Below are 10,321 nucleotides of genomic sequence, written 5' to 3'. Positions count from 1 at the left end.
GGAAAGAGATAAAGAGAGAGAGAAGGAAAAGAAAAACCTTCTATAGATGTGTATTTTATGAGTATATGAAAGGTAAAATGATAGAAAACATTAAGATTGGAAGAGGAGAGACTACTATGTGCCTGTATAAATATATAAATAAGACAAATATTACTGTCAATAAAACTCTTCTAATAATGTGAAAAAAAATTTAAAGGAACTAAAATTTCATCTCAAGAAGGTAGAAAAAGAGAAAGGAAATTAACTAGACATGATGTATGAATCATGGTGAAAGAAGAAATTAATGGAACAGGTGATCAGCTCTGCTCATTCTCAATTATATCCAGTAAAGTTAAATATGAAAATAATGTATATCTGTATATACAATGTATATTTTGAAAAAAGTTAGAGGGATTTAAAACAAACATGGAGATATTTTATCCATATAATTGCAGTGATGGATACATTGGTGTTTTTTTAATTATTTTCTGTGCTTTCTTATATATTTAAGATATTTCATAAATAAAATTTTTAAAATTTTAATAATTTTTGACAAATGGAATACGGCTATACTTTTTTTTTCTGTTTGTTTAAAGTTTTAAGTTACATAAGCAAGTAAAACAATTCTTTTAGGTTAATCAAGTTTCTGGGATAACTACCATCACACTCAAAGGGCATATATTTAAAATGGTCATTCTAGAGGACAGTTTGACAAAATATAACAAGCTGTATACAAAAGGGCATATATTCAACCAAATATGTCTTCTTCTAGAAATATATACTAAACAAATAGTCATGAATGATTACAAGTGTTAACTGTGTTGTATTCAATGCAATTTTGAATGTAATAAAAACTAAAATAAAATCTGCAAATATATCTTGTAAGATTAGTTAAATGAATCATACTCCAATAATTCAAATAGATAACCATGAAGAAATTCTAAATTATAGAACAGTAATTTAAAGTATAGAAAAAGTTACAGTGTATTACTTTTTAAAATATAAAATTCTAAATTATACATATTTATATACTTATAAATATATATCATCATATGATGCATGTTTAAAGCTGTTTCTGTCTGTCTCTGTCTCCTCTCTCTTCAGTCATTTAAAAGGCATGTCTACGACTTCTCTGGCAGTCCAGTAGTTAAGACACCACATTTCCATTGCTGGAGGCATGGGTTTGATCCCTGCTGGGGGAACTAAGATGCTGCAGGGCGTGGCCAAAAGGTAAAATATAAAATAAAATAAAATAAAATAAAAAAGATAAAATAAAAGGCATGCCTATGAAAAACTCAAATTGCTGATTTCTTGTCTGGAGTAAATTAAATTAAGGGCCATATAAGTTTTTGCTCACATTTATTTTTAAACACTTTCCAACAATTAAACATTTCCTTGTGATAAGAAAGTTAAAGATGTAAAACAGTAATTTCATTATCTTACATGAAGCACACAAAATGTTGTAAACAATGAAAACAAATAAACAGTTCTGTGTATAGCCCACGAATTCAGTATCCAAACAGTAAAAATGAGATGAACTGTAGGTTCTCTCAAATCTCCACCTGTTCACAACTCTTTCAAACAAAACTGTTCCATTCTTTACTTCTAATCAAGAGTTGCTGAGCTATGGGAGAAAGAATCTTGTAACTAGGCTAACTGAATCCATTGAAAATACCTTCTCTCTCCACTCAGAGCTTCTCAGTAACCCTTTTATGCACTCTTGGTTGAATCCCTATACAATTTCCCAGAGGAGCTATTCCAAAACATCCTCAATTTACTCAAGCACCCCTGCCTCCCTCATTCTCCTCAAATGATGCAGCCATCTATTTTACTCAGATTAAGCTTGGCAGGTTTGAACTTCCTAACCCTCTGTAGCCACCAGCACATGGGAATAAAGAGATACATAGGAGAAAAAAAAAAGAGTAATAAGTTCAAACACAATGGGTAATATATTAAACTAATATTTACTATATCCACTTCTCAGCTCTATTTTCCAGCTGCTAATCTTTCACCTTTTTCTGCTTCTTTCTCTTTTCACTTTATATTAAAAACTCTCCCCTAAAACTTGAAAAAAAAAAAAAAAAGAAAAGAAAATCGCTAGAGCAAATTCTTTGAAAATTAGTATGAAGCCAAATCAAATGAATTATAAAAAAGTACAGAAGTGACTTACAGGATGTATGTTTGCTTTCGAGAAGAGAAGCATTTGTCCAAATATTGTTGTCATCAGTGATGATGATGATAAGATTTACTGAGAGCTCTTTTAGTTTGTTTTATCCTCTCAACATCACAGTGAGATGGTGTTATTATTACTCTCTTGGTACAAAAGATGAAACTGAGAATTTAATTTCTTATTCACTTGCTCAAAGTAATAAGATTGTCAAGTGATGGAGTGCAGATTCAAACTCAGTTCCATCTGACCCCAAAGTGTTGCAGCAAAAATACAAATGAGAAATTTTTCTTTTCTGATAAACAAGGAAAACAAGGAAGCAATAAACAGGCTGGGGAAACAGCATAAACAGGTCTGAAAGAGTTAAGCAATCTTGGTTCTTTACATGTTACTACTAAGAAACACTTGTAACTAGACTTGTCCTTCACAAAGCTAATTACTCTCTGACTCCATATGAATTGCACTCTGCACCTGGCAATTTTCTCCCCCTACACTCCCTTGTAGCACTCTTCATTTCAGAAAGGTCACTGGCCGATAACTTCAGGGACACCAGACCCAGTTGATGAGCCACCTGATGCCAGCTTTGGCAGAAAATTTGCAGAGGAAAAAAAATGCAAAACCTTAATTACTTTGAGCTTATCACCTACCCCAGACCAAGAGCTCCAACTATAAAAACCTTTCCCTATTCCCCAGGGAGGGAGGCATAGTCTTCGAGGTGGTAGCCTGCTGTGTTCCCTCTTTGCATGGCAAAGAATAAAGCTACTACTCTCTCTTTCCTCCAAACCCTGTCTCCGTATTTCTGTTTGGCATCAGTGCACAGAAGGCCAATATTTTGGCATCAAAAGCTCATATGTTCATCACTACATTCCACTGCCTCATTAATCACATGTTCACACCTAAAATTTGATTAAGATCCTACCTAAATATAATAACTTCAAGTAATGAAACCTCACTTGTACTAGCTAAAATAGATGTTTCAGTTTCATGACATAACAGTGGAAAAGATATTCAATGAAGGGATGGATAGTGAGGAAAAATTCCCAGAATTACAAAGGGAAATGTCTGCATGGATCTACAAGTAAAAGAAAAAAAAAGGAGGAAGAAAGAAAGAAATGAGTTTATAAACAATTTAGCAAATGCCTCAGGAATGCATTTTATTCAGGGCATTTTCTACATTCTTCTTACATTCTTTCTGACTTAATGGTTTTCTTCATGCTCAGAATTACTCTTGTGCTTACAGATCTCGAATATCTATTATCCATTATCCTGAGTTTTGAGCAATATCATCCTTGTGTATGTTGTAAATCATTAATCTTAATATATGTTATAAAGTATATTTGTCTATATGTTTTTAAGAAATCAAAGCCAGAAATCTGTGTCTAAATGGGTTATGCATTTGTTTTTAAGTACAGATTTAAAGTCTGTTAAATAATGTTTGACATATGTCATTGCTCTCACTGTTCAACATGTTGTCAATTAGCTTAAAAATCCCATGGACTCCTGCTTATGGCTTCCCATTATGAAATGCCCATTTCTTCCCACAGCAGATTGCTCTCTTTAACCTGTACTTACAGTGTTTTTGATTTAAAAGTTTTTATATACATATCTCTAGTCATGTTTCCTGAATTAAAATTATAAATACCAGATCGTTTTACTTTCTCACCTTGAAACCTCCGATAAATTCCTATTTATTCCCTTTGATATTTGGCAAGTTCTCAGAATTCCTTTCATCTGTTGTGTGAAATGATGAGCAGAGTATTGAAGTAAGATTCAGAAGACTTGGGTTCCAGTTACATTTTGCCACCAAGTAGCTGTATTTTCTTTCAACAATTACTTCACTTCTCCAGGACTCAACTTCCTTGTGTCCGAAGAGGTATTGTACTGGATGATTTGAGACAATTTGATTCCCAAATTCTTTTCTTAAAAGCCATATACTAGAATATGGTTTTCATTTATATTTTTTTAAGAAAGGAAGGGTAGACTCAGAATGAAGACTTAGCTCAGGCATATTTTCTGTAAGAAATTCCTATTTGGGCTTTGTCTCCCTAGGCTGTGCTTCCAAATCCCCCTAGCCCTTAACCCAGTTTTTAAACTATTGATTTATGTTGCTATCTCTGACACTAAAGTGCAAGTTCCTGAAAAATACAAGGCCATCTCACCCACTCCCCTCCATATATTCCCAGCATGAAGCACAGTATCTGGCTGTATTGGACTCTATTTCCGTTTGCCTTGCATGTCTTGCTTGTGAAATCGCTTGACTCTCAATCCATGCAGTTCTGATAGGCTGTCATTCAAGGGTCTCGACCTACATGAACAGATGGTCTCCTCATCATTTGAATTTCAAGTGAAGATGCAGTTATGAAGGCCACAGGACCTGTCACCCAATGGAGGCACCCTATAGAACTATTTCTGAGATAATGCTCTTAGAATTCAGATTCTGTCTACAATCCTGGCGTCCACCTCTTGAATCTTAGCCACGTAGTTCTTCCTTTGATTCTGTGAGGAACTGAGTGTACTTATGATAAACTTGTCTTTTCTTCTTAGATTAAACACACACCAGGTTTCTGTTGCTTGTACACACAAAAAAATGTATTTGATTTCCTGGTAGGGAGAAATCCAGGTTTTGGGAAGCCTGAAGCTTATAAAATTTTCGGGTGACATTTTAAGAAAAAGAATATGTCTTGAATACAAAATTAGATAGAAAATTATGCATAGAGTGTATATATGTGTGTATGTATTTATATATGCAAATTTTAAACTTACTAAATTTAAAAAATAACAAATACTACAAAAAATGAGAAAAAATGTATTGGGATGCTTTGTTTTACTATTTCTTAAATACTTTAATATATCTTTTTATGTACATTTTTGGCTGTATACCTATTTGATGACTTCTTATGATAATAACTAATACCTATCAACAGTGAGAATAGAAAGATAATTCAGTTTTTCATATGTTATGGTTGATTAAATTTTTAAATTATTATATTTGATCATGTAAACAAGTTTCTTTCAGCTTCACACCTGTTCAGTAACATCACATAAATTTTAGCACTATCAATTTTGGGATTCAATTGATTTCAGAGCATTTAAGGGGAGAGAGAGAGAGAGAGAGAGAGAGAGAGAGAGAGAGAGAGAGAGAGAGTGTGTGTGTGTGTGTGTGTGTGTGTGTGTGTGTGTTCTTTGATTTTCTGGTAAATATTACCAGTTTTGTATCAAAGTCTGTATTTTACTGGTATATTATGAATTTTATCTTAGTTTTTGTTGATATTAGTATTTTAAATAAATTAAGATTCATATAATAATTTCATCTTTAGCACGTAGATTATCAACACTCAAAAAACCTATTTATTACTTTTATTTGAAACTCAACTCTTGCTCATAATAAATGACTACTTTTGGTAAACTATAAAAATTATTGATTACAATTTCCTTCTCAATATCCAAATAATATCTATTGATTTCACCACTCATATTTATGACTTATATTTTATTTTTCTTTCATTTTATTTCAAAATTTTCCCAATTATTAAACATATTTAAAGTGTTTAAATAAGAGGCCTATAATTTCTTTCCTGTTTTACTGAAATGTTCCAAAATATCTTTCCGTTTAAGAAGGTACAACTTTTGCAAATATGCCATTCCCACTAATAAAGAAAAATAAAATTCATTGTACACATTTCATATGTGCACCTAATTTTAACATGTTCTTAACAGAAGAGAACTTCATCTTGATTGGATGCCATGAAAACCAAACTCTCCTCTAAAATTTTGCACATCAGATCCTAGAAAAATTTTGCACAGAGCAGCTTCTAGTTCCATATATTTCAAATATTTGCATATACTTGCAATACTAGGAACTATAGGACACATTTTTTGTATCATGACAAGCATGAGTAAGCATAGATACAGTCAGCGATAATGATACATGGAACTTATTGTGAACCCAATAAACACCATCCCAATACATCAGAGTAAATGCATAGTCTAACTCACTTTCTCATTTGTCAAATCCTAAAGTTGCCTATGATCACTCCTGTGGCAACTTTGTAAGAGGAAGTGTGGCCTAGAGGAAGGCTGAGTGATAAAGGTTGGGGTTTTGATCAATTGCAATGAAACTATCTTACCTTTGTAAATTTTACAGAAGGGTAACTATATGAACACTTTGGTAGGGCCTCTTCCAGGACTTGAAGCGAACGTTACAAGTTAGAGTGCCTGAATCTTAAGCTTCATGAGCTTCACAGGGAATCCTAGGTATAAAGTCTGTGCTAAAAACCATGATTACTCTTTGTTATTAAAGGGCAGAAAGAGTACGAAGTATGATAAGCAGGTCTAAAGAGGAAGTGACAGCCAGAGAAAAACTAGTATATTGTACTTTTCATTTATAAACAGACTCCCTCTGTGGGTTTTGGTTGAGTGGAATCTTCATTAATTACATTAGTCCCCACAGATGTCTACTATGGGACCAGGCAATTCTTTTAACATGGTGATTAGGATACAGCCCTGCCCCTAAGGCAGCAGCAGAAGCCAACCTCATTATTCATGAGAAGTGGTGAAAAAAAAAATAACGAAGCCTATTGAATGAGGTGTGCTCTTAAAAACAAGGAAGAGTACATTAGCCAAACCTTCAAGCATCTTCTGCTTCTTAATCCATTTTTGTTTTCCTTGACAGTGAAAAATTGAAGGATTAAGTGCCTAATTCCAATTGTTTTACAAGGCTTTGGAAAGACATCAGGGCACCAAATCTGAAAACACTTAAAAAAACCACATCTCCTGATGTAAATGACAGTTGTATTAAAAAGCAAATAATAAAGTCACCATTCTCTTTCAGTCATAAATAAATTTACTTGAATTTCAAACTCTAATTTTTGATATCTTCACAGGATTTCCTACCTACCCCAACACTCCAACAGCTTTCCCCACTTCATAAATGTAGCTAGTAGATGGCATGAAATTAGATCACCTGAATAATCATATGTGTTATATTTGTAAGTTAAACTTAGAAATGTTTAAGTAACTGATTTTTTAAAATTAAAGCAATTAATTTAAACTCTTTTTTTAACAAATCAAAATTCTATCAGTATAACTTCAATTATAGATTTCTGTCTGTGTATGGGTGGTGTGTCTGATGGTTAAAAAAAGATTAAGAAGCTACTTTAGCCAGTATACAACCACCTAGAAATATTGTAACATCATTGTAAATGAATGGAGAAATCTAGAAAACAATTCATAAATTTCTGCAGTAATTATCAGAGACAGGCTTTCTATTTCTGCTATTAAAGGCAATATAATTTCACCTGCTTGGCCATAAAATATGTGAATATTTTCCCATTGTAGTGCACAGGAAATAAATGTATGTTATATTCCTTCCCCACACAGAACATGGAAATAGAAATGGAAAAACAATTTAAACTATAAAATTTCAACAGTAAACCAAAACATAATGCTGCCCCTTAATTTAGCTGTAAGTCTCCAAAACTCTGATCATAGCCAAATTCAATGGTGTGTTTAACTGCTGAAGTATAAGAGATACAAAACAAATTCCTGAAAATATTCATTCTATTCCCAGAGCATTTCCTTTGACACATGGGAGATTTTATTTTTCAGTCTCTCTCTGCTGTCTGCCCTATCAGTACAGGCCTACACTTATACACATGCACATGCACCTACAAATAATGGTATTTATGTGAGTTAACTCACATCTTTAATTGAAATCTCTCCTCTCTTCCTGTTAACCATAGCATGACCACCCACAATGCTTGTTCAATTCCAGAAGTTTCCTACTCATTTAAGTAAGATCCTGGAGGCAGAATTCATGGGGGATTAACACTCTAAAGTATTCTTTCACCATGAATCTCAAATCATTTTGCACATTTTAATTCATTCTTGGAAAGCCACAGAGAGGAAGTCAGTTGTTTGACTGTTTTTCAGAAAGTTTCCCTTAAATAAGGAGAGATTCAAGTAGATTGGGTATGTTTAATTCAAGCATACCAAATCAAACACCAGGCATTTTAAAAGATGAAATGTTTGAATTTTAACTTTAAAAATTGCTCTTTAAAAGAGATATCATAAAAACCCCAAAGAGGGTTGTAATCAGCTATTTCAAGTCAAGCACACACTTTGACAAATAAACATTTTATTTAAATGACTGTGTTGATACAGGCTAAAAGAAGAAAGCCATAATGGTGATGAAATCTGTTTATGATTAAAAGCTAACATGCATATTTTTTCATGTGGCTTAGAACATAAGGGTCAACAAGATCCTTTCATTATATGTATGAAAGAATATAACACACTGTAAATATAAATGAAATGTAGTACAAATACATTTGCTTCATCCTCTCTCACAATCTATACCACAAAATAGGTTTTCAAGTAAAATAAAACAAAACAAAAATGTATATATTTTAAGTTATCTAATATATTGTGGGATAAAATTATCCTTTACACTTTTCCCCACAGCATTAGAAATTTTGTTTAATGTATGAGAATGTAACCTTAGGAAAATTAGACTGTGAATGTTATTTCACAAATGGAGAACAGAGTGCTTTGGTTTGATGAGGTTGTATTGCCTTGTCAACTTCCAGCCACAGCAGCTGAAATCCAATTGATCTTAAAGATAAGTGTCTTCAGGAAGTGACTTACTAATCGTTAGTGACTTCTCTACTTTCTCATAGTTCAAATTGGAAAAGTGTTTAAAGGAGGCTGAAGGAAATGATAAATAAAAATGATTATGTTTTAATAGATTAGAAATTATAATTAGAGATGTTTTTAAAAGAGAAAAAACAGAAATTTTTTTTCTGTGTAATAAGAAGAGAAATTTTTTAAATAAATAAGATACGTACATGTGTGTGTATGTGTGTTTCACAGTCAAGACACAAATTAACAAATTGTAGCATGGAAGAATAATTCAGTTCAGGTGATTATATGCCATGATTTTAGACTATCTTTAAATATGGTCATACAAGGTTATAGACATCAGTTATCTTTGCCTGATCATTCAACCCTTCAATAAAAATTTAAAAGATTAATTAAAATAACCAAAGTATATAAAAATACAACATGGTTAAAGTAAATATATGTTTGTGTGTATATATATATTTTTTTTTTTCCAGTGGGTTTTAGAATATTTAGGATTGTGCAACCATTGCCACAATCAATTTTCAAATATTTTCATTGCCTCAAAAAGAAACCCTGTGCCCCTTTCAACGAATAAGTATATTTAAACTGTTTTATGTGTATTCCTACTTTTTATCTCTAGATTTGGACCATTCAAGTGTTATAACTGTGCATCCTTTGTAATTCCTTCTTTTATTGAGCAAGAGATGGGGGGATGTCATAATACTGTGGTTTGTTTCCATCTCTGCCATTTTTGTTTAAATCTTGGTTTCTTTCAGTACAAGTCTGGCCTCTCTGGCAAATTACTAAACCTATTTGTGCCTCAGCTTTCCCATCCATAGAATGCGGATGAAGAAAGTAATAATAGTAAATTCATAACAGCATTATTGGGAGAATTAAATTAAATAGGAAATGTAAAGTATTTCAGCAGTTCCTAGTATATATGCTAGTCATTTTCATTAATGCAAATAGTTTTAGATTGTGATCTACCAAGAGAAAATAGGTGTGTTATCAGTTTTTAGGAATAACAGATAAAACTGGAAAGGGGAAAGTCATCTGTTTCAAATGTATGGAATTTTTAAATGTGAAAAAAGATGAAATAATTTTCTCAGTAGGATACGTGAAATAATTCAAAGTTCTTTTCGAATCATGTGAATCATACTGAAAGTGGATAGTAATTGCAAAAAGTATTTTTATGCCCTTCAATTTAGTTTATTACCCCAAAGCATATGAATGATGACTTTTAAAGTCAGAAGTACCTATTCATGATGCAGATAAACGCTGGTGTTTGGAGAATGGGTCAATATATATTTAATGTGAACCAACAGTGAGTTGCTGGTCATAAAGCCAATTGCTAGAATTACCCTCAGGTGGATCAAATTAACTGTAGGATGTCAGTCACTGCTGGATTGCCCATGTTTGTGTATGTTATATTGCCTTTGGAAGCCAGAAGATGTCTCCATGAGGTCCCACTCACAGCAGACATGACACTGTATCCTGCCCCTCTCCCCACTTCATACCAGCATGAACTCACTGAACTTTGGTTGAACATTCCTG

The sequence above is a fragment of the Lipotes vexillifer genome, unplaced genomic scaffold (genome assembly GCF_000442215.2).
Source record: "Lipotes vexillifer unplaced genomic scaffold, Lipotes_vexillifer_v1.1 scaffold842, whole genome shotgun sequence".
In the NCBI taxonomy this organism is placed as follows: Eukaryota; Metazoa; Chordata; class Mammalia; order Artiodactyla; family Lipotidae; genus Lipotes; species Lipotes vexillifer.
The sequence above is the reverse complement of the archived record's forward strand: the minus strand, read 5'-3'. Positions refer to the sequence as shown.